A 25,740-nucleotide genomic window follows, 5' to 3' on the forward strand; every position below is an offset into this window, starting at 1 on the left:
TGGAAAGCAGTTTGGCAATTTCTCAGAGATCCCAAACCAGAATTACCATTCAAACCACAATCCTACTATTTGTTATATACACAAAAGAATATAAATGGTTCCACCATAAAGACATGCACATGTATGTTCACTGCAGCACTACTTGCAATTGCAAAGACATGGAATCAACCTAAATGCCCATTAATGGTAGACTCAATAAAGAAAATATGGCACATTACATCACAGAATACCACAGAGTGATAAAAAAGAGTGACACTGGGAGTTCAAGACCAGCCTGGCCAACATGGTGAAACCCTGTCTCTACTAAAAATACAAAAATTAGCTGGGTGTGGTGGTGGGTGCCTGTAATCCCAGCTACTTGGGAGGCTGAGGCAGGAGAATCATTTGAACCCAGGAGGTGGAGGTTGTAGTGAGCCAAGATTGTGCCATTGCACTCCAGCCTGGGTGACAGGATGACATTCTAACTAAAAAAAAAAAAAAAAAAAGGTGACATCATGTCCTTTGCAGCAACATGGATAGAGCTGGAGGCCATGATCTTAAGTGAACACAAGAACAAAAAACAAAATATTGCATGTTCTCGCTTATAAATTGGAGTTAAATACTGAGTATAGTGGGCACAAAGAAGGAAACAACTGACACCGGGCCTACCTGAGGATGGAAGGTGGGAGAAAAGTGAGAACTGAAAAACTACCTACTGGGTACCATGCTTATTACCTAGGCAACAAAACATCTATACACCAAACCCTACAAAACACAATTAACCTACATAACAAGCCTGCAGATGCAGCCCTGAACCTAAAATAAAACAAAATTTAAAAATCAATCAGAGCTTCTGGAATTAAATAACTTTAAAATTTTTTAAATGGGAGGGTGAGGTGGGTGGATCACTTTAGGTCAGGAGTTTGAGCTCAGCCTGGCCAACATAGTGAGACCCCATCTCTACTAAAAATAAAAAAAATAGCTGGGCATGATGGCACATGCCTCTAATCCCAGCTTCTTGGGAGGCTGAGGCAGGAGAATCACTTGAACACGGGAGGTGGAAGTTTTAGTGAGCTGAGATTGCATCATTACACTCTAGCCTGGGCAAAAGAGTGAGACTCTGTCTCAAAAACAGTAACAACAACAAAAACCAACCAACCAAACAAAAAACAATGGAAAGTTTTATCAACAGACTGAACTAAACAGTAGGAATTTCAGAGCTTAGAGACCAGACTCTCAAACAAACCCGGTCAAGCAAAAATAAAGTAAAAAGAGTTTTTAAAAATGAACACAGTTGGGACAGGTGTAGTGGCTCATGTTTGTAATCCCAGAACGTTGGTAGGTTGAGGTGGTGGATCATTTGAGGCCAGGAGATTGAGACCAGCCTGGCCAATGTGGCTGAAACCCTGTCTCTACTAAAAACACAAAAATTAGCCAGGCATGGTGGCACATGCCTGTAAAGTCAGCTATCCGGGAGGCTAAAGCACAAGAATTGCTTGAACCTGGGAGGCAAAGATTGTGGTGAGCCAAGACTGTGCCACTGCATTTCAGCCTGGGTGACATGGCAAGACTCAACAAAAAGGAAAAAAAAGAACAGTCTTTGAGAAATATGAGATTACCAGATCTGCAAATTACTGGCACTCCCGAAAGAGACAGAGAAGAAAACCACCTGGAAAACATACTTGGGAAAATAATTCAAGAAAATTTCCCTAACTTGCTAAAGAGATACATAGCTAGGTATAAGAAATCCAGAGCACCTGTGAGACACTATCCAAAATGAACATCACCAAGGCATATCATCACCAGACAGTCCAAGGTCAATGCTAAGGAAAAAATCTTTTTTCTTTTTTTTTTTTTTGAGACAAAGTCTTGCTCTGTCGCCCAGGCTGGAGTGCAGTGGCACAATCTCAGGTCACTGCAACCTCTGCCTCCCAGATTTAAGCGATTCTCCTGCCTCAGCCTCCAGGGCAGCCTGGGACGAAAGGCGTGTGCCACCCCATCTAGTTAAATTTTACTATTTTTGGTAAAGATGGGGTTTAACCGTGTTAGCCAGGATGATCTTGATCTCCTGACCTTGTGATTCACCTGCCTCGGCCTCCCAAAGTGCTGGGATTACAGGCATGAGCCACCACACCCAGCCAGGAGAAAAACCTTAAAGACAACTAGAGAAAAAGGTCAGATCACATACAAACGGAATTCCATCAGTCTAACAGCAGAGTTCTCAAGACACAGAGAGGCACACTGGATAAAAAAAAAGGCCCATCCATCTGCTGTTTTCAAGAGACCTACCACATATCTAATAAAATCCACAGGCTCAAAATAAAGAGCTGGAGAAAGATCATCAAAGGGAACACAACAAAGAGCAGGGTTTGTCATTCTTATATCACAGAAAACAGACTTTAAACCAACAACAGTGAAAAAGGATAAAGAAAGGCATTACAGAATGATAAAATATTCAATTCAACAAGACTTAACTGTCTTAAATACAGACATACTCAAAATGAGAGCACCCAGATTTATAAAACAAGTACCTCTAGACCTAAGAAAGGAGCCACACAAGCAGTAGTGGGAAACTTCAATATCCCCATGACAACATTAGACAGATCATTGAGGCAAAAAACTAGCACATTCTGGACTTAAATTGGACACAGATCCAATTGGACCTAATAGACACCTACAGAATACTCCACCCAACAACCATACAATATACATTCTTCTCATCTGCACACAGAACATACTCCAAGATCCACTACACTCTTGACCATAAAGCAAGCTCCAAATTTTAAATAACCAAAATCATACCCACAATACTCTTGGAATCAATACCCAGAAAATCTTTAAAAACCACACAATTTCATGGAAATTAAACAACTTGCTCCTGAACAACTTTTGAGTAAACAATGAAATTAAAGTAGAAATTTAAAAAATTTTTGAAATAAATGCGAATAGAGACACAACATACCAATATCTCTGGGATGCAGCAAAAACAGGATTAAGAAAGAAGTTTATAACATGAAAGGCCTACCTCAAGAAGTTAGAAAAATCTGAAATTAACTATCTAACATTACACTTAGAGGAACCAGAAAAATAAGAACCCCAAAGCTAGCAGAAGAAATAAGTAAAATCAGACCAGAACTGAACAAATTGAAACCCAAATATCCATATAAAAAAAAAACAATGAATACATTAAAAAGAGCATTCATCACGACTAAGTGGAATTTACTCCTGGAATGCAAGGATGGTTTAACAGGTGCAAATCAATCAGTGTGATACATCTTATCAACAGAATAAAGGACAATGGGGAAAAACTAAAAGCCTTTCCTCTAAGATGTGGAAAATGACAAGGATGCCCACTTTCACCACTGTTATTCAACACGGTACTAGTAGTCCTAGCTAGGGCAATCAGACAAGAGAAAGAAATAAAGGGCATCCCAATTCAAAAGGAAGAAGGGAAATTATCCTTGTTTACAGATAATATTATTTTTGGAAAAACCTAAAGACTCCACCAAAAAACTATTAGAACTGATAAATATTTACTAAAGTTGCAGGATATAAAATTAACATACAAAAATCAGTAGCATTTCTGTATGTTAACAGTGAACAATCTGAAAAAAATTTTTTTAAGTAATCCCACTTACAAGAACTACTAATAAAATTAAATAGGTAGGAAGTAATTTAACCAAATAAATAAAAGATGTCTACAATGAAAACTATAAAACACTGATGAAAGAAACTGGAGGATGTCAAAAATTGGAAAGATTATTCCATGTTAACGGACTCAAAAAATCAGTATTTTTAACTTGTCTACACTAACTAAACTAATCTACAGATTCAAGGCAATGCAATCCCTATCAACATACCAGTAATATTCTTCATGGAAAAAGAAAAAACAATCCTAAAATGTTTTTTAAATGAGAAGACCCAGTATAGCTAAAGCAATACTGGGCAAAAAAACAAAACTGGACGAATCACATTACTTGACTTCAAATTATACTACAGAGCTACTGTAACCAAAACACATGGTACTGGCATAAAAACATACCAACAGACCAACTGAACAGAATAGAGAATCCAGAAATAAATCAATACACCTACAGTGAACTCATTTTCAAGAAACATGCAAAGAACATACATTGGCAATAGGGAAAGGACAGTCCCTTCTATAAACAGGGCTAGGAAAACTAGATGCAGAAAAGAATGGAACCAGATCCCTATCTCTCATCTTATACAAAAATCAAATCAAAATGGATTACAGACTTAAATTGAAGACCCCAGACTATGAAACTACTACAAACTATCAAACTATGAAAAAACTGGAAAACCCTCTAGGACATTGGTCTGGGAGAAAATCTATTGAATAACACCCCACAAGCACAGGCAACCAAAGCAAAAATTGATAAATAGAATCACATCAAGTTAAAACTTTTGCACAGCAAAGGAAATAACAAAGACATGACCCACAGAATGGGAGAAAATATTTGCAGCCTATCCATCTGACAAGGGATTAATAACCAGAACATACAAGGAGCTCAAACAGCTCTACAGGAAAAAAAATCTAATAATCTGATTTTTAAAACAGGCAAAAGGTCTGAATAGACATTTCTCAAAAAAAGACATATAAATGGCAAAGAGGCATACAAAAAAGTTTTCAACATCACCCTAAGTGTCCATCAACAGATGAATGAATGGACAAAGAAAATGTGGTACATATACATCACGAAGCACTATTCAGCCATAAAAAGAATGAGATCCTGTCATTTACTACAACATGGATGGAACTGCAGGTCATTATATTAAGTGAAATAAGCCAGACACAGAAAGACAAATATTTTAAGTTCTCATTTATTTGTGGGAGCTAAAAATCAAAACAATTGAACTCACAGAGATATAGAGTAGACGGATGGTTACCAGAGACTGAGAAGGGTAGTAGAGGGGGTGGAATGGGGGTATGGATACAGGGTACAAAAAAAACAGAAAGAATGAGTAAGACCTAGTACTTGATAGCAGAACAGGGTGACTATAGTCAATAATAATTGTACATTTTAAAATAACTAAAAGATTATAATTGGATTGCTTGTCACAAAGGATAAACGAGGGGATGGACACCCCATTTACCACAATATGATTACTACGCACTGTATCCCTGTATCAAAGTATCTCGTGTACCACCTAAATATATAAACTGCCATATACCCCCAAAAATTAAAAATTAAAAGAATCAATGAAACCAGAAGTTGGTTCTTTGAAAGGTTATATGAGATTGGCAGACCACCAGACAGATAAACTAAGAAAAGAGATCCAAATAAGCACCATCAGAAATGACAAAAGTGACATTACAACTGATTCCATAGAAATACAAAAGATCCTCAGATACTATTATGAACACTTGTATACACAGAAACGAGACAATCTAGAGAAAATTGATAAATTCCTGGAAAATCACAACCCACCCCCCAAGATTGAATTAGGAAGAAATGAAACTCTAAACACACCAATGTCAAATTCCAAAATTGAATAAGTAATAAAATACCTACCAACCAAAAAAGGCCCTAGATCAGATGGACTCACAAATTCTACCAGACATCCAAAGAAAAACTGGTAACAGTCTTCGTGAATCTACTCCAAAAAATTGAGCAGAAGGGACTCCTCCCTAACTCATTCTATGAAGCCAGCATCACCTTGATTATTAAAATCTGGCAAAAACACAACAAAACAAGTACACTACAGGCCAATATCCCTGATTAACATAGATGTAAAAATCAACATACTACTAGCAAACCGAATCCAGTAGTATACCAAAAAAGTTAATTCACCATGATTAAGCAGGCTTCATTCCTGTGATGCAAGGCTGGTTCAACATACACAAATCAATAAACGTGATTCACCACATAAACAGAATTTAAAATAACCCTATGATTATCTTAATAGATACACAATAAGCTTTTGATAAAATCCAACATCCACTCATATAAAAACCCTCAAAAAATAGGCATCAAAGGAACATATCTCAAAACAATAAGAGCCATCTATGACAAACCCACAGCCAATCATACTGAACAGGCAAAAGCTGGAAGTATTCCCCTTGAGAGCTGGAACAAGACAAGGATGCCCAGTCTCACCACTCTTACTTAACAGAGTACTGGAAGTCCTTGCCACAACAATCACACGAGAGAAAGAAATAAAAGGCACCCAAATAGGAAAAAAAGAAATCCAACTCTCTCTCTTCACTGACTACATGATTCTATACCTAGAAAACCCTACAGACTGCAAAAGAGCTCCTACAACTGATAAATGGCTTCAGTAAAGTTTCAGGATACAAAGTCAATGTACAAAAATCAGGAACATTTCCATACACCAATAATGTTCAAGCTGAGAGCCAAACCAAGAATACAATTCCATTTACAACAGAATCAACAACAAAAAAATACCTAGGAATACATAGAAACAAATTAACAATTAACAAGGAGGTGAAAGATCTCTGCAAGAACTACAAAACACTGCTGAAAGAAATCACAGATGACACAAACAAATGGGTAAACATTCCAGGCTGCTGGATTGAAAGAATAAAACAAATTGAGGAGGAGGGATTCCTCCCTAAACTCATTCCATGAAGCCAGCATCACCTTGATACCAAAACCTGGCAAAAACACAACAAAACAAGTAAACTACAGGCCAAATAGCCTGTGGTAAGTAAACCACATGGTCAAATTAAAATGGCCATATTGCCCAAAGCAATCTGCAGATTCAGTACTATTCCTATAGAGCTACAAACATTATTTTTCACAGAACAAGAAAAAAACTATTCTAAAATTCATATGGAACTAAAAAAGGGCCAGAATAGCCAAGGCAATCCTAAGCAAAAAGAACGAAGTGGGAAGCATCACATTAGCTGAGTTCAAACTAGACTATAAGGCTATAGTAAGTAACCAAAACAGCACGGCACAAGTACAAAACAGACATACAGACCAATGGAACAGAATGAAGAACCCAGAAATAAACCCAACAGCTACAACCATCTGATCTTGTATAAAGCTGACAAAAATGAGCAACGGGAAAAGTCTTCCCATTCAATAAATAGTGTAGGGATAGCTGGCTAGCCACATGCAGAACAATGAAATTGGACCCCTACCTTTCACAATACACAAAAATTAACAAAATGGATTAAAGGTCTAACTGTAAAACTAAAATTATAAGAATCCTAGAAGAAAACCTAGGAAACACCATTCTGGACATGGGCCTTGGGAAGTAACTTATGACTAAGTCCTCAAAAGCAAATGTAACAAAAACAAAAATTGACAAGTGGGACCTAATTAAGCTAAAGAGCTCTTCCACAGGAAAACAAACTATCAACAGAGTCAACAGACAACTCACAGAATGGGAGAAAATACTGACCAACTATGCATCTGACAAAAGTCTAATACCCAAACTTTACAAAGAATGTAAACAACTGAACAAGCAATCAACAGGCAAAAGATGGAGACACTTCCCAAAAAGAAGATAGACAAGTGGCCAACAAACATATGAAAAAAATGTTCAACATTGCTAATCATTAGAGAAATGCAATTCAAAAACATAATCAGATACCATCTCAGACCAGTGAGAATGGCTATTATTAAAAAGTCAAGAAATAACAGATGCTGGATGTATCTGTTAAATTAATATTTAACTTTGTTCTTACCAAAAGACACCTGCACTCATATGTTCATCACAGCATTATTCACAATAGCAAAGATGTAGAATCAACCTAGGTACCCATCAGTGGTGGACTGGATAAAGAACATGTGGTTCATGTATACCATGGAATACTTCGCAGCCATAAATGAAATCATGTCCTTTGCAGCAACATGGATGCAGCTAGAAGCCATTATGCTAAGCAAATTAACATAGGGGGGAAAAAAAAACAAATATTGCATTTTCTCACTTACAAGTGGGAGCTAATCAGTGGGTACTCACGGGCATAAAGATGGCAATGATACTGGGCACTACTAGAAGGAAGAGTGAGGAAAAGAGAAGGGGGCAAGGGCTGAAATTCGATACTACGCTTACTACCAAGGTGATGGGATACATCACACCGCAATCTCAGCATCACACAATATATCCAGGTAACAAATCTACTACACACGTACCCCCTTGAATCTAAAATAAAAATTTAAATTATAAAAGAAAAATAATCACACATGCGTTGGGAAAAAGAAAAAGAAAATGTGATAAAATGCTAAAAATTGGTGAACCGGCCCAATGCAGTGGTTCATGCCTGTAACTTAAGCACTTTAGGAGGCCAAGGCAGACACCTCCCCTGAGGTCAGGAGTCCAAGACTAGCCTGGCCAACATGGTAAAACCCCATCTCTGCTAAAAACACAAAAATTAGCCAGGCATCATGGCATATGCCTGTAGTTTCAGCTACTCAGGAGACTGAGGCAGGAGAATCACTTGAACCTGGGAGGCAGAAGTTGTGTAAACCAAGATCGCACCACTGCACTCCAGCCTGGGCAAAGACTGAGACTTTGTCTCAAAACAATTGAACAAACAAAAACTGGTGAATTTAGGTAGAAGGTATGTAGAAGTTCTCTTTATTATTTTGAGTAACTTTATATGTCAATCTGACTGAACCAAAGGGTGTCCAGACATTTGGGGGTATTTTGAGGGTATTTCTGGATGAGATAAAAATGTGAATTAGTAGACAACTGAGTAAGGCAGACTGCCCACCCCATGTGGCAGACCTCATCTGTTGAGGGTAGGAATAGAACAAAAAAGCTGTGAGAAGGAACTCTGCCTGCCTGAGTGCTTTAGTTGAACATTGGTGTTTTCCTCCCTTTGGACTCAGACTGAAACATCAAACCTCTTCTCGGGTCTAGAACCTGCTGGCTTTTGAACTAGAACTTATACCACTGGCTTTCCTGCTTCTCAGACCTTCACACTTAGATAGGAACTACATATTAACTCTTTTGGGTCTCCGGCTTACCAATGGCATATCTTGGGACTTTTTAGCCTCCATGATCATGTGAGCCAATTCCTTATAATTTATACTACATAAGAAATTATACATTAAAGTTAACAGCAGTATATATTATATATAATTATATAAGTACTATATATTTAATAAAATATATATACATAACCTATTCATTCTGTTTCTCTGCAGAACCCTAATATGCTATTCTTTTAATTTTACTATTAGTTTGAAATTATTTCAAATTAAAAGACAGGGAGGGAAACTGTGAATTCTCCCAAATTATACAGAAGCTCCTCAACTTAAAAACCTTCAACCTGCAAATTTTCAGAAACCAAGAAAGCTACACACCCAATAAACAGTACAACTCTAATGCAGGTACTGTTATGATATAACTGAAGTGTTTTACTGTCTTTTCCTCCTGCTTAAAGTATTTGGTAAATAAGTATCTCTAACTCCATTCCATAAGACAGAGACGCTTGGTGTCAAACATTTTTTGTGAGTATCACGGTGAACATTATGCTACGACATAAATTTTAAAAGAAAAAGTACAACTGTTACCACCAACAGAGGGCGTTAGTGATCGCTTGTTTAGCGTCAATCTGGACTTGAGACAAAATGAGCTGAGGAACAGCTTTGGACCTAAGCTCATATAACCATAAATATTTTTGCCTCATGCTAATAACACAAATGAAGATTATTTAAGAGACGGAAGATACTTCAGAGATCTTTTTTTGTGGCGGGGGGGGGGCGGGCTTTGAGATGGAGTCTCTTCTCTGTTGCCCAGGCTGGAGGGCAGTGGCACCATGTCGGCTCACTGCAACCTCCGCCTCCCGGGTTCAAGCTTCTGCCTCGGCCTCCCAAGAAACTGGGACTACAGGAGTGTGCCACCACACCTGGCTAATTTTTGCATTTTTAATAGACATGGGGTTTCACCATATTGGCCAAGCCGGTCTCAAACTCCTGACCTCATGATCCACCCACCTTGGCCTCCCAAAGTGCTGGGATTACAGTCGTGAGTCACCACGCCTGGTTATTGGAGATATTTAGGGTGCATTTCAAATCCCCAGGTCTTCTCTCATTTTAATACTTGCCTCATCTCGGGGTCCATGTGCCACCCCTGAATCCCCACAGAGAATTACAGCTGTAGGAATTCATTGTAAAGTGATGAGAACGTGCTGTATCTTTCAAATGTGTAAAAATAAAAGAAAATAAAAGGAAGGCAGAAAAAAAGAAAGGGCAAATTTGCTAACCCACTGCTTTGTTCCAATTCTGATTTTACGTAAGACAACACTAATCCCAATGCCAAGGTCGTGTGATCTTGCCAAGTCCACATAACCAATTAATGGCAGAGGTATATCTTATATTCAAGTCTTCCGTTTGCTAATCATTGGCACTTTCCATCAATTCTTCCTGAATGTTTAAATACTGTGGAAACATGTGAGTGGCTAGGGGTAAAATATTTAGTTTCCTTCATTTCTAATAAAAGTTCATTTGTTGAATAAGATGACAAAGAAAACAGTATGTACAAAGGAACAGTGAAATGCTTTCTCATATTCAGTGGACTGCCAGTAGTTCAAGTACGGAGAGCAAATGTAAACAGAGGTGGGAAGCATCAGGAACTGAATCTGAAGAAATAAAGGGCAACATTTGTCACAATCAAAGAAAAATCTGGACCGTACACAATGAAAAGGCAGAGTCCATATTAATGGACTACTATATCTTACAAATTTCATTCGGAAGGATATATACAGAAACAGAAAGAGAGATAGAAAAGAGAGAGAGACAGACCCTACTGAATTCAGAAGTCTCAACAAATGGATACCTAAGCAATGACTTCAACTACAATAGATCCTTAGTATCAGTTTATGAAGGATTTTTCCCAAGACAACTTGAAAAATTTCCAAATCGGAGAATACTACTACAGCATATAAAACATTAAAGTATAATTAATTAATTATTTTTCTAATATACATTTTTTGAGATGGAGTCTTGCTCTGTTGCCCAGGCTGGAGTGCAGTGGCACAATCTCGGCTCACTGCAACCTCCGTCTCCCGGGTTCAAGTGATTCTCCTGCCTCAGCCTCCCTAGTAGCTGGGACTACAGGCACACACTACCACGCCTGATTAATTTTTTGTATTTTTAGTAGAGATGGGGTTTCACTGTGTTAGCCAGGATGGTCTCGATCTCCTGACCTAGTGATCCACCCACCTTGGCCTCCCAAAGTGCTGGGATTACAGGTATGAGCCACCATGCCTGGCCAAGTATAATTATTTTTAATTCCTACAAACCTTTAATGATTCTAAGATGATTGAAATAATTTATATTATTCACATTACTATATAAACCATAAAGGTGACACATATGTATCACGAATTTAAGCCATCACAAAATATTACATTTTACTGTTTAACTTACTCCTCCTTCTACAGCTTTTGCTTTTTGCTTCTCTTTGATCACCAGCAGTAGGAGTTGGCTCCAGCTGCAGAAAGATAGTGCTGGCAACAAAAGTGACTATGGCCGGGCAACATGGCTCATACCTATAATTCAGCATTTTGGGAGAGGGAAGTGGGAGGGCCACTTGAGCCCAGGAGTTCAAGTCCAGCCTAGGCAACAAAGTGAGACCTCCCATCTTTACAAAAATAAATCAATTAAAAATTAGCTAGGCATGGTGGTTTATGCCTATAGTCCCATAGTCCCAGCTACTTGGATGCCTGGGGTGGGAGAATTGCTTCACCCTGGGAGGTCAAGGCTGCAGTGGGCCATGACTGTGCCACTGCACACCAGCATGGGCAAACAGAGTGAGACCCTGTCTCAAAAGAAAGAAAGAAAGAAAGAAAGAAAGAAAAAAGTTACTACACAAGTAAGTAGAGATTAGCAAATCCCATTGAGATTTGCCTACTAGGTAGTAGACCAGGACAAATCTGGGCTCAGCAAATTACAAATTATCATATGCCACGCATCCTCCCTGTCATTCATGGAATAGTGAGAACCCACAATTATAAATGTTAATTTGTGAAAGCCAATCAGCAACTGACTAGAAAAAAATTTTTTTTTTAATCTAATAGTAAAGATCCCTCTGGTCCTTTAAAAGTAACAATACCTATTAACAACATAAATATTTGCATAGTGCCTTGTAGCTTACCCACACACTTTAAAGTAATTTCACCAGAAGGATTTCAAGAAATGTTCTAGTAAATTTATGACCTAGTTTTTCATTAGAACATTTTTATTAAGAACTGAGAGTACTAGGTCTCTAAAGATACACTTACTCCTTCCTGCATAAGTTCTGAAAGCCACCCAATGACCACAAAAGGGAGTTTCCTGTATCAGTATTGAGGTGTTACGGAGATTGAAACACTGTTCTTCATTTATTCTAACACCTCACTGAGATAAATATTATTATTTATCAATAATGTAATCAATTTAAGAAACTGACAATCAGTTCAGAAAGTGAGACTTAGAGTGGTTAAGAAGGTTATGGAATAGTGTTATCTTTCAAGAAGAGCAAAGAAATCTTTCCAAGAAATCTTCCTTCCATCTTCCTCCCCACTCCAAAAAAAAAGGTGTCTCTATTTCTTTCACATGCTAGAATTCCTTCATATTAACTTCTGTCTGCCAAGGAAGAGATGTCAGCGATATCTTCACAGAGAATTTGATATCTAAGATGAGTCCTGAGAAGTAGAAAATGGGCACATGGAAGGGAAATTTATGGTAAGGGCAATCCTGGCACAAGGAAATGCTATTTGCAAAGCCACAAGAATGGAAGAAATTGCCATAATGAAGGAAAATTGGTTCGTTGTAGAAAAAAGCACAAAGGTTGGGGGAGGAGGTATATGAGTTGTATTTGTCTGTGTGTGTGAACATGGAAGATAAATGTCAAAGACAGACTCTAGCCAGATCATGAAGCCTTCTAAAGGCATGGGAAGAAAAGTACTTTAATATAAATCAAGGTTTGCTAACAAAGAGACATGAATAAAACTTTAGGGCCATATACTGTCCAATTCCCCAAAATGAGGAAAACTATGTACATGAACACATATAAAAATAAACTCATTTTCTTGGATTCACAGGTAGTGATTTTTCAAAGGAACTCAAGAATAAAGAGCAGTTAAGAACCACCATTCTGGGTGACTGGGAGTCCCTGTATAATTATAGGCAGAGAAGCATACCATAATACTTTTATTTTAGAAAGGTAACTTAGGTAACATTTGCCGACACTGATGAATTTGAGAACCTTAAATGCAGAAAGAGCAATAAGGTTATTATCCTACTGCAGCCAAGAAATTATAAATACGAACATTAAAAAACCTAATTCCAGAGACTTTTCAAAGTAAACATGCCTGAATTCGTCAACCAGCTGCATGTGAGAGAGAAAAGAGCTAAGGTTGCCTTATTCTGCTTCTTAAAGTTCACATCATTCACTTATTACATACCATCATCAGTAAAAGCCCTTAAATACAGCACAGCAGCTCCAAGTGAAAGGGTACCACTTTTGTTTGCAATGAGCCACCACTGGGAAATTAAGCAGAAAATGTCAAACATCCCAAAGAGGAAACACTGATGGCCTAGAACACGGTTTGGCAAAGTATGGCCCACAAGCTAAATCCAGCCCCATTTTTGTAAATAAATTTTAACAGAACACAGCTACTCATCCATTTATGTGCTATCTATGGTTGCTTTCACACTACAAGGGCAGAACTGAATAGCTGCAACAGAGACTTGCGTGGCCTGCAAAGCATATGTTGTTTACTCTTTGGGCTTTTAGAAAAGGTTTACCAACCTCTTGCCTAGAACAAAAATGGATACATTCTACTTCAGAAAGTACCGGTTTCTTTTTCTTTTAAAGTATTCTTTTTGAGATGGAGCCTCACTCTGTCACCAAGGCTGGCGTACAGTGGCGTGATATCGGCTCACTGCAACCTCAGCCTCTCAAGCTCAAGAGATCCTCCCGCCTCAGTCCTCGGACTATAGGTGCACACCACCATGGCTGGCCAGTGTGTGTGTGTGTGTGTGTGTTGTTGTTGTTGTTGTTGTTGTTGTTTCTGTAGAGATGGGGTTTTGCCGGGTTACCCAGGCTGGCCTTGAACTGCTGAGCTCAGGCAATCCGCTTGCCTCAGCCTTCCAAAGTGAGGGGATTACTGCTTTAGTGCAATAGATGTGAGTAACATGCAAAGTAAGATACTCTCTACCTCTGCACATGGACTAAATCCAGCCATGTGGCCATCAGCTTTCTGGAGCAGCTGTAGATAACTCTGCAATAGCAGCAAGCTACTTCTAAGATCCTCATCAAGTTGAATTTACGAAATCCCAAGTATTACTCCATTTAGAAAAATACCATTCCTCAAAAGCAACATATTAGCAGTCAATGTTTCAAGCCAATTAAAATCACTGTCCTTACCCCTATTCTCCCAGTCATATCCTTCTCTCTCCTCAAGGTTCTCTTTTAAAATGGAAAAAGAAAAAAACACTAAAGATCCAAGTGTTACCAGTAAAACTGCCGAAGTTGTCTGTCTGAGAAACAGAGTCTTGGCCTAGTTATGCAACACTGGCAAAAAAGCTGGCAAGGTAGGCATTCAAAATTAATAAACCTTGTATCTGAATTTCAGATTTCAAATAGCCACCAATTATTTCAAAAACAAACAAAAACTAAATTTTAGTTTATCAATTAAAGTTGAGCTCTACTGGTGGCCTCTATCTGACTAGGTTGGGGAACTGGTGTATGGTAGTGGTAATATTTCAGCATTTTTTTTCAAATGATATGAAAACAGGTGCTGCAACACGTCCAAACAGAACTCTAGGTGGCTATACAAAAAGAATTATTTCATGAATCAAAGAGTCTCATGAACACATCATCCACACATTCCCAAAAACCTAATACACAATTTTCTCCAAAGGTTTTGGCAGTAACATATTTCAACACATGAATGTGTAATAACACAGGATTCAAACAAAAATAACTAAATTGACTTTAGATACTCCAAATCAGGGTTTCTCAACCTTGGCACTGCTAACATCTGAAATCAGATAACTCTTTGTTGAAGAGGACTTTGCTGTGCATTGCAGGCTATTGGAAGTATCTCTGACCTCTACCCAGTTGATTCCAGTAACAGCTGTGAAAATCAAATGTCTCCAGGACAAATAGTCTCCAGTTGAAAACCACTACTGCAAAGGAATTTTATTTCTTAATGATATCTAAGAAAAAAATTTCTTTCAAGTTTTTCTGCTTTGTATATATTAAAGTATATGACAGATGAAGGAATGATGCATGTGATAGTTACTGAGTGCCAACTGGATTGAAGGATACTAAGTACCGATCCTGGGTGTGTCTGTGAGGGTGTTGCCAAAGGAGATTAACATTTGAGTCAGTGGTCTGGGAAAGACAGGGCCACCCTTAATCTGGGTGGGTGCAATCTAGTCAGCTGCCAGTGCAGTAGAATATAAGCAGGCAGAAAAATGTGAAAAGAAAGACTAGCCTAGCCTCCAAGTTTACATCTTTCTCCCATGCTGGATACTTTCCACCTCGAACATCAGACTCCAAGTTCCCCAAACGCGGACTGGGTCTCCTTGCTCCTCAGCCTGCAGATGGCCTATTGTGGGACCTTGTCATCGTGTGAGTTAATACTTAATAAACTCCTCTCTCTCTCTCTCTCTCCATATATGTATATATGGACACACACACACACACGTACACACATATATATAAATTCCATCAGCTCTGCCCCTGTAGAGAACCCTAATACAATGCATGTTATATAAACAGTTTTTAATCAATCTTTTATCATTTTCTAGCCACAGCAAATCTTTATTGTATGATTTTGTTTTCTTGAGACAGAGTTTTTGATCTGTTGCCCAGGCTGGAGTGCAATAGCACAATCTCGGCTCACTGCAACCTCTGCCTCGTAGATTCAAGAGATTCATTCTCCTGCCTCAGCTTCCTGACTAGCTGGGATTACAGGCACCCACCACCACACCCAGCTAATTTTTTTATATTTTTAGTAAAGACAAGGTTTTACCAAGTTGGCCAAGCTGGTCTCAAACTCTTGACCTCAGGTGATCCACTCACCTTGGCCTCTCAAAGTGCTAGGATTACAGGCATGAGCCACCGTACCAGGCCGCATGAATTAAAAAAAAAAAAAAATTTTAAACAGCTTTATTTGGGCCAAAAACAAAGAAAAACTAAATTTTAGTCTATCAATTAAATGCTAGACTAAATGGGTTGCTGGTGGTGTGTACCCGTATGCAAGAGAACAGCTTGAACCCAGGAGTTCAAGACTAGCCTAGGCAGTATAGCAAGACCCTGTCCATCTCAATTTAAAAAAAAAAATCCTGTGTTACTTCCTGTGTAATTTTATTAAAAAATTAAAACAAAATAAAATAAACTTTATATACAGGTGACACACAATAAATCAACACAAGTTCAAAGCACATATATACACCTATGAAAAATCAAGACAGGGAACATACTTAGTTACCCCCAAAGTGCCTGCCTGCCCTTTTTTTTTTTTCTTTTTTTTGAGACAAAGTCTCACTCTGTCACCCAGGCTAGAGTGCAGTGGTGAAATCTCATCTCGGCTCACTGCAACCTCTGCCTCCCAGGGTCAAGCAATTCACCTGCATCAGACTCCTGAATAGCTGAGATTACAGGTGCCCACCACCACACCCAGCTAATTTTTGTATTTTTAGTAGAGACAGGGTTTCGCCATGTTGCCCAGGCTGGTCTCAAACTCCTGACCTCATGAGATCTGCCCGCCTCTGCCTCCTAAAATTCTGGGATTATAGACATGAGCCACAGCACCCAGCCAGTGCCTGCCTTCCTTTGCTTTGCATAATTATTTTGAAATTCATCCCTGTTGTGACTAACAAAAAATAGTTCATTTCCTTATATTGCTTAAATAGTATGGTTATGTCACAATTTGTTTATCCGTTTTTTCCAGTTTTTGACTATCATAAATCAAGCTGCTATGCACATTAGTGTATAAGTCTTTTCAGTAAATACCCAGGAATGGGAACTGCCAGTAGGTGTATCTTAATTTTTTTTTTTTTTTTTTTTTGAGACAGAGTCTCATTCTGTCACCCAGACTACAGGGAAGAGACACAATCTTGGCTCACCACAACCTACGCCTCCCAGGTTCAGGCGATTCTCCTGCCTCAGCCTCCCAAGTACCTGGGATTACAAGCCTGTGCCACGACGCCCAGCTAATTTTTTTTTTCTTTCTTTTTTTTTTTTTTTGAGACAGAGGCTTGCTCTGTCATCCAGGTTGGAGTGCAATGGTGCAGTCTAAGCTCACTGCAACCTCTGCCTCCCAGGTTCAAGTGATTCTCTTGCCTCAGTCTCCCGAGTAGCTAGGACTACAGACATGTACCACTACACCTGGCTCATTTTTGTATTTTTAGCAGACACGGGGTCTCATCATGTTGGCCAGGCGGGCCTCAAACCCCTGATCTTGTGATCTGCCCGCCTTGGCCTCCCAAAGTGCTGTGATTACAGGTGTGAGCCACTGCACCCGGCCAGAGCACAGCTAATTTTTGTATTTTTAGTAGAGACAGGGTTTCGTCACGTTGGCCAGCCTGGTTTCGAACTCCTGACCTCAAGTGATCCTCCTGCCTCAGCCTCCCAAAATTTTGGGATTACAGGCATGAGACACCATGCCCGGTCTGTATGTTAACATTTGAAGAGACAACCAAACTGTCTCCTAAAGTAACTGTACTGTTTTATAGTCCTAACAGCAAAGTATAGCGCTCCAGTCTTTCACATCTTTGAGAACACTTGGTATGGTCAGTCTTTTAGGTATGTAGTGCTAGCTCACTGATTTTAATTCCCATTTCTCTAGTTACTATTAACATTAAAATTAATATAAAGACTAAACATCTTTTCATATACTTAATATATCTTCTTTGGTGGGGTATCTAACAAATCTTTTGCAGATTTTTAAAAATTGGACTGGTGGTACGCAGTTGAGAGTTCATTAGTATATACTGCATATACAAGACCTTAATCACACAGTTCATTTGCAAGTATTTTCTCCCATCCTGCAACTTGTCTTTTCATTCTTTTAAGAATTCTCTTTTTCGCCGGCCATGGTGGCTCACACCTGTAATCCTAGCACTTTGGGAGGTCAAGGTGGGTGGATCACCTGTGGTCAGGAGTTCGAGAGCAGCCTGGCCAACATAGTGAAATCACCTCTCTATTAAAAATACAAAAATTAGCCGGATGTGGTGGCACATGCCTGTAGTCCCAGCTACTTGAGAGGCTGCGGCAGGAGAATCGCCTGAACCTGGGAGATGAAAGTTGCAGTGAGCCAAGATCGCACCACTACACTCCAGCCTGGGTGAGAGTGAATCTTAAAAACTCTGTTTTGAAGAGCATGTTTTCAATTTCATAAAAATTCACTTTATCAATTTACTGTTTTATGGATTATGCTTTTGATGTTGTAACTAAAAATAATTTTGCCTGACTCAAGATAAAGATTTTGTCCTAATTTTGCCAAAAGTTTGTAATTTTAGGCTTGACCACTTAGGTCTTTGATTCATTTTGAGCTCATTTTCACATATAGTGAAAGACATAGACTGAAGTTCATTTGTTTGCATTTGTATATCCAATTGTGCCAGCATTATTAGAATAGAGTATCCTTTCTCTGCTGAATTGCCTTTGCACCTTGTCAAAATTCAGTTGTCCATTTATGTACTGGCTTAATTCTGGACTCTGTTCTATTTCATTTATTGATTTCTCCATCTTAAAGCAATACAACACTGTTCTGACTACTTTAGATTTATCATAAATTGTGATATCAGAGAGCATTAGACCTCCAACTTTGTTCTTTTTTCAAAGCTGTTTCCGCTATTCTATCTCCTTTACACTTCCACATGAATTTTAGAATGAGCTCGTCAATTTCTACCAAAGAAAAAAAAAAAAACCCAAAAAGCCAAAAAACAGCCTGCTAGCATTTTGACTGGAATTGCATTGAATCAACAGATCAATATAGAGGTAAGTGCCATCTTAGTAACAGTGAGTGTTCTGACCCATAAACAAAGAATATTTCCCCACTTACATGTCTACTTTCTTTCTACAATGCTATGTAGTTTCCAGCATTTCATAGCTGATACTATTATCAGTGGTACTGGTTTTATTACATTTCAGTTTCCAACTGTTCATTGCTAAATAAATGCAACTGCTATTTTTAGACTGACTCTGTAGTCCACAACTTTACTAAATTTACTTAGTTCCAGAAACTCTGCAAGTTCCATCAGATTTTCTACCATCATGTCATCTACAAAGAAGACGCTCTACTTTCTCCTTTCCAAACTGGATGCCTTTTCTTTCTTTTTTGTTTGAGATGGAGTCTCACTCTGTTGCCCATGCTGGAGTACAGTGGTGTGCTCTCGGCTCACTGCAACCTCTGCCTCCTGGGTTCAAGTGATTCTCCTGCCTCAGCCTCCTGAGTAGCTGGGATTATAGGCGTCCAACACCATGTCTGGATAATTTTTTTTTGTATTTTTAGTAGAGACAGGGTTTCACCATGTTGGCCAGGCTGGTCTGGAACTCCTGACTTCAGGTGATCCTGAGGCCCGCCCTCCAGCCTCCCTATGTGTTGGGATGACAGGCCCAGACTATTTCATTTTCTTACTTGACGGCACTGGCTGCAATGAACCTCCAGTACATTGTGAAACAGAAATGGTTGAGAGTTGCCATTTTGTTGTTGTTGTTGCTTATCTTAGCGGAAAAGCATTCAGTCTTTCATCATTAAATATGACGCTACCCAGAGTTTTTTCAGAGACGTCCTTCGCTGGGCTGAAGAAGTTCCTTTCTAATCCTAGTTTTCTCAAAGTGACTACCCACAACGAAAAACATCATTTATTGAGAGAAGAGTAAGTATCCAAATCAAATTGTGGACATGACAATTTCTCCTTTGAATACTATCAGTTTTTGTTTCAAGTATTTTGAAATGCTGTTATTAGAGGCACAAATGTTTAGAACTATTACATCCTCTTGATTAACTGCCCTCTTTATCATTTGGTAATGACATCCTTTATCCCTGGAAATACTCTTTGCTTGGGTCTGATACTAATATAGATACATAATGCTCTTTTGACTATTATAAGCATGGTGGATCTTTTTCCATCCTTTACTTTTAATCTATTTGTATCTTAATATTTAAAGTAGGTTTCTTGCAGGCAGGAGATGGTTAAGTCTTGTTTTTTAATCCAATCTCACCACCTCACCATTTCTGCTTCTTAAATGTGCTTAGATCATTTCGATGTTATATGATTATTGATACGGTTAGGTTTAAGTCTAGTATTTTGCTATTTGCTTGATATTTTGTCCCACTTTTTTCTCTTTTTCCTTCTTTTGAATAAGTGTAGTTTCTAAATCCATTTTATCGCCTTTGTTGGCTTCTTAGATACAACTCATTGTTTTACAAGATTGTGTTGGGATTTATAATACACCTTTAACTTACCATGGTCTTCCTTCAAGTGATATACCACTTCATGTACAGTACAGGAACTTTACCGAGTATCACATCTTGCCCATCTAAATTTCTAGACCTGAAGTATACTACCTGTTTGTTAAAATGGGAGAAAAGTACTAGAAAAACATAAAAGAAATAGTAGCAACAAACTGAGACCCCCCCCTCCTTAGCTTCATTTAAAAAGAATTGAAAAGGAATTCAATATTTAAAAATTAAAACTCTGAAACTAGACCACCTGGGTTTGAATTCTATCTCTGCCCCTTACATACTATATAATCTTGGGCTAGCTGGTCAGCCTCTTGGTGCCTCTGTTTCTACATATTTACAATGAAGTAACAGGAACGTCCAATGACTTAATACAGGTAAAATGCTTAGAACACCAAGCATCTATTAAATGCTTAATATATTATTACTCACACTGTATAAGACAATATTTTCTAACTCCCTATGTATTATCTTATTTATCCAGCCCCCACACAAGGTTACTCTGCTCTAAGTGAACCAGCAAGGAGTTAGACTCTTAGTTGAAAAAAAAAAAAAGCCCTCAAATTATCTTAAATATCATTACATATATCATGCTATTTATTGAACATTTGTTATACACTTACCATTGTTCTAAGCTTTCTATGTGTCATTCTCAATCCTCACATCAACCCTGTGAGAAAGCTATTGTTACGATGTTCATTTTACAGACAAGAAATGAGACAGAGCAGTTAAGCAACTTGCCGAAGGTCGCACAGCTGGTAAAAGAGCATAGGTCTGACACCAAAGCCTGCAATCTTCCTGGGGGTGGGGAGGAATAAATGTAGTCTTCAAGAAGGGCAGGAGTCACAGAAGTACTAAAGGAAGAACAGTGCCTACAGTGCTCTGGTGTTCTGTGCCTCTCTCTCAAACCACATGGGTTCTCTCAGAATTTTTTACTTCTCTCAGCACACATACCCCACTCTTTTCTAGTTACCAAATGGCTTCTTCATCTCCTTTATCATTTCTGTAATTCACGTCTTCTGCTTACATCTACCTTCCATTCCTTTAAACTTTAGTTTTACAGGACTCTATGCCAACACATCTTTCTAGCCTCAGTTCCCATGGCTCAAAAGCAAATTAACTCCATGTTTTCTATAACTGACTATAAATTTCTCAACCAGACAATCCTAGGTTTTCAGGTGGTTTATGGATCAGCAGTCCTTGGGTCAAATGCCCACTGCCGGACCAATCCACTGCAATATAGTTTTATACGGAAAAAACAAACAAACAAACAGAGCTACTGAGGTCTGTTTTCCTGCAATGCACTATAGAAAAAGCAGATTTCCTCCAAAGGAACTGTGAGCAAGCCAGAATTATAAATGACACATCTAAGATACTGGCTCAGATAAATCGCAACTAATCTAGGGCTCAAAAGTCTTGCCAGGATTTCTAATCCACTTATAGTAATTAAGTAGTTATAAACACAAACTTTGGTTGTTACTAAGGGGATCATATAATTTACAGCATCATACAAGAAATGGAACACAGGTCCAGTGATTATTAAGTCAAAGGTTGCCATACTTCATCAAGAATATCACAACTGAGGAGGAAAACCCACATCATTTATTATTTCAAATACTGTTGAGAGTCGAGTCAGAAGTATTATCAATGACCCTGTTCATCCTTAAAGCTTTATCTGTTAGGCTATGTTGGAATGAAGCAGATGAGGGGACTAGATTTGTTGACTTGATTACAACAGCCAGTTCAGTGGTCCACATCGTTTAGCTAAGCAAGTGCAGCACAGATGGCTTCATTAGTACTGCTTGTCCCCTTACGTCCAAACCTTCAAAGTGGTATCTTTAAAAACCTTTTGGCAATGAGTTCTATCTGCCACCTTTTGGCTCTCCTGAAGAAAGGAAACAGCGTGACAAGCTAAGTTAGTGAATAACAGTATGTACTATCATTTCAATTCTAATTTTTCCTGCTTCACTTCTCAGGGCTGAATATTTAGTCCTGCCTTATCAAATGTAACTGTATGTCCGACCACATCGCAAACAAACCCCTCAATCCAAATCGTGCCAACAAAACCTAGTTCTTATTGCCATATCTTGAGTCATGCTGTTTCAATAATCAGTATGTTCCTTCCACCTAAATGAAACACATTCCTGAAGGACCACGCCTGTCCTCATTGAGCCTCTTCTATGAAATGCTAATACTCTTCAATCTGACATGAAGCAACATATTGTTCTATGTTATTTACTGTGGTTTCACATATAGACTGTCTCTCACCAAGAAGACATGAAGAACAATACTTCTATGATAACAGTCTCAAGTACTGTGCATAAAGAAAACATTTAAAAATGCCATTGACCAAAAAAAGCAAGTCAGAAGCAGAGTTTCTTATGCATAAGATATCCTCAAAATGTTTCTCTTTAAGTACTTATTCCTGTCCCTCTAACTTTAAGAGATAGAATCTGAACTACACAAACATACAAAAATATATCAGCATATCAAAATTAAAAAAAAACAAACTTACTAATCACCCACCTACAAATCCCTAAACTGTCTACAAAGATTTCAGTACATACACAAAAGTATAGCTTAAGAAAAGCAACAGAAAACATACAGATTTGTTATTTAAGCTGATTCTAGAAGGCCAAAGAATGTTCTAGACAAATCCTGGAAATCTAAATCAGGAATGGAAGAGGTATAACGAATAATTTACTCCAGTAATCCTAGAGATCTAGAATAACCACAGATGCAAGAGAATCTGGGGTATAATTACACTTTATCTTCAAAATCCAGAAAGAAAGAGTAAAAGAATCCTTACAATGATCCTATGAGAAGGCATTATTTACCCATTTACAAATAAAAAAGCTTCATGTTAAACACATTAAGTAATTTGCCCAGATTCATACAGACTTCCATCTAAGAATTATAACTACTTTTTATCTTTAAAAATGTTTTCAATTTTAACTTAGTAAATTATGTGACTGATCCCAAGAACATGTAGATACTTATTAGCAATTTAAGGAAACATAAAATTGAAATTTAGTTTTGACATTCATATTCCTTTCAATGCACATTTAAGATACACATCTATTAGAAAACACAACTGATTAATTTTTGACTAGACCCAACCAAAATCCCTAACCATATTAATGTTTTCCTAGCCAGCACATTTGAGCACATCACTACTTGTTCAAAAATCATTAATGTGGCTAGGCATGGTGCTTCACACTGTAATCCCAGCACTTTGGGGGGCTGAGGCAGGAGGATCATTTGAGCCTAGGAGTTTGAAACCAGCCTAGGCCACACAGTGAGACCACGTCTCTACAAAAAACAAAAAAATTAGCCAGGTGTGGTGGTATGGATCCGCAATCCCAGCTACTTGAGAGGGTGAGGCAGGAGGATCACTTGAGCCTGTGAGGTCAAGGCTGCAATGAGCTGTGATCGTGCCATTGCACTCCAGGCCGGGTGACAAAGTGAGACCCTGTCTCAAAAGAAAAAAATAATTAATGTCACTTAACTTTTTGACAATTGTTTAACCATTTGAGTAAAAAGACAAAAATTAGATCTTACATTAAAATAAGATGAATTAAAAATGAAAAATATTTAAGCCATAAAAATACTATAAATAAACATAGGTGAATTTTAAAATATATTTTGACACAGGAATTCTTTCCAGGACTCACAGTAGAAACAGAAACAAGAGATTAATCATCTGATTAAAGAAGGCGCAAGACAGTGAAATACATATATTTCATCAATTCTTAGACATACATTTTCTTACCTTTTAAAATCACTGAAATTAGGATGCCTCTTAAAATCAAATGCCACATTTTTATTTTTAGATGTACATAAATAGTGAATCTTGCAATTGAAGTCATTTTAGATTAAATGAAATACAGTAAGTTGGGTGACAAAAGATAAAACAGGGAAAAGTAAAACAAGAGACAAAGAGTTAATATTTTTAATACATAGACTTCTTACACATTAATGTGAACGAGTAGGGTGCTTCAACTGCATTGGTTAATTTCTTAAGTTAGGGATTAACTATATTATTCTTCATATGCTTTTTGTTTTGTTTTGTTTTTTAAGACAGGGTCTCCCTCTGTTGCCCAGACTGGAGGACAATGGCTCGATCATGGCCACTGAAGCCTTGACCTCCCAGACTTGGGCAATTCTCCAGCTTCAGCCTTCTGAGTAGTTAGGACTAAAGGCACACACCACCATGCCTGACTAATTTTTATGCACATTCTTTTGTAAAGACAGGGTTTCATCATGTTGCCCAGGCTGGTCTTAAACTCCTGGGCTCAAGCAATCACCCATCTTGGCCTCCCAAAGTGCTGAGATTACAGGTGTAAGCCACTGCGCCTGACTCTGTATACTTTTTTATATAACTATTTCATTAAAAGACTTTCAAAAGATTGAGCAAAAAAAAAAAAAAAAAAAATGGGGGGCATAGAAGGTGAAGAGGAAATTGAAGTAGTATAATAACACATATATAAAAGCAGTAATTTCATTGAAAACGTTTAAAATGCAAATTAAGGTCAGGCACAGTGGTTCACATCTGTAATCCCAGCACTTCGGGAGGCAGAGATGGGTGGATCACTTGAGGTCAGGAGTTCAAGACCAGCCTGGCCAACATGGTGAAACTCTGACTCTACTGAAAATATAAAATTTAGCCAGGCATGGTGGCAGATGCCTGTAATCCCAGCTACTTGGGAGGCTGAGCAGGAGAATCACTTGAACCCAGGAGGCAGAGGCTGCAGTGAGCTGAGATCATGCCACTGCACTCCAGGCTGGGCGACAGAGACTCTATTTCAAAAAAAAAAAATAAATAAAACAATTAGAGGGCACTTATTAAAGAACTCATCTGTGTATATATGTGTGTGTGTATAGATAGACAGACAGACAGATAGATAGTATTATGTAATGTTTTTAAAGCTAATTGCCAAGTAAGGGCATAGAGAAACAAACGTGTACACCATAAGCAGGTATGAAAACATACTTAACCTCCAAATAACTCCCTTTTTAGAAATTCATCAAAAGGAAACTGTGTAAGTACAGAAGAGCTACAAAAAAAGATAACTCTATCACTGTTAATACTATCTAAAAGAAACAACCTAAATGCTCATCAAGAGTTTAAATGATGATAATTCACACAATACAATGCAACCATTAAAAATGATAGCAGAGAGAAACTATCTTTGAATGCAATACAATTATCCCCAGAAGTGTACAAAGACTTTTTATATAAATACAAGAATTTTTTAGCTTATTTTTTTTACAGTTTTATCTGTTTTACTTTTTTTGAGATCTACAAATAAAATGTACATCTCTAAGGTGCTCTGTTCGATGAATTTTACCAT

At 38.1% G+C, this 25,740-nt stretch overlaps 1 protein-coding gene across 4 annotated transcripts in view; it reads right to left on the bottom strand.

Moving 5' to 3' along the window:
- The window catches only part of RALGPS2 (Ral GEF with PH domain and SH3 binding motif 2), a 189,654-nt gene that overhangs the window by 155,868 nt on the left and 8,046 nt on the right, over positions 1-25,740 (bottom strand). The gene's annotated exons all lie outside the window — the stretch shown is intronic.

This window comes from Saimiri boliviensis, chromosome 19 (genome assembly GCF_048565385.1).
Source record: "Saimiri boliviensis isolate mSaiBol1 chromosome 19, mSaiBol1.pri, whole genome shotgun sequence".
NCBI lineage: Eukaryota > Metazoa > Chordata > Mammalia > Primates > Cebidae > Saimiri > Saimiri boliviensis.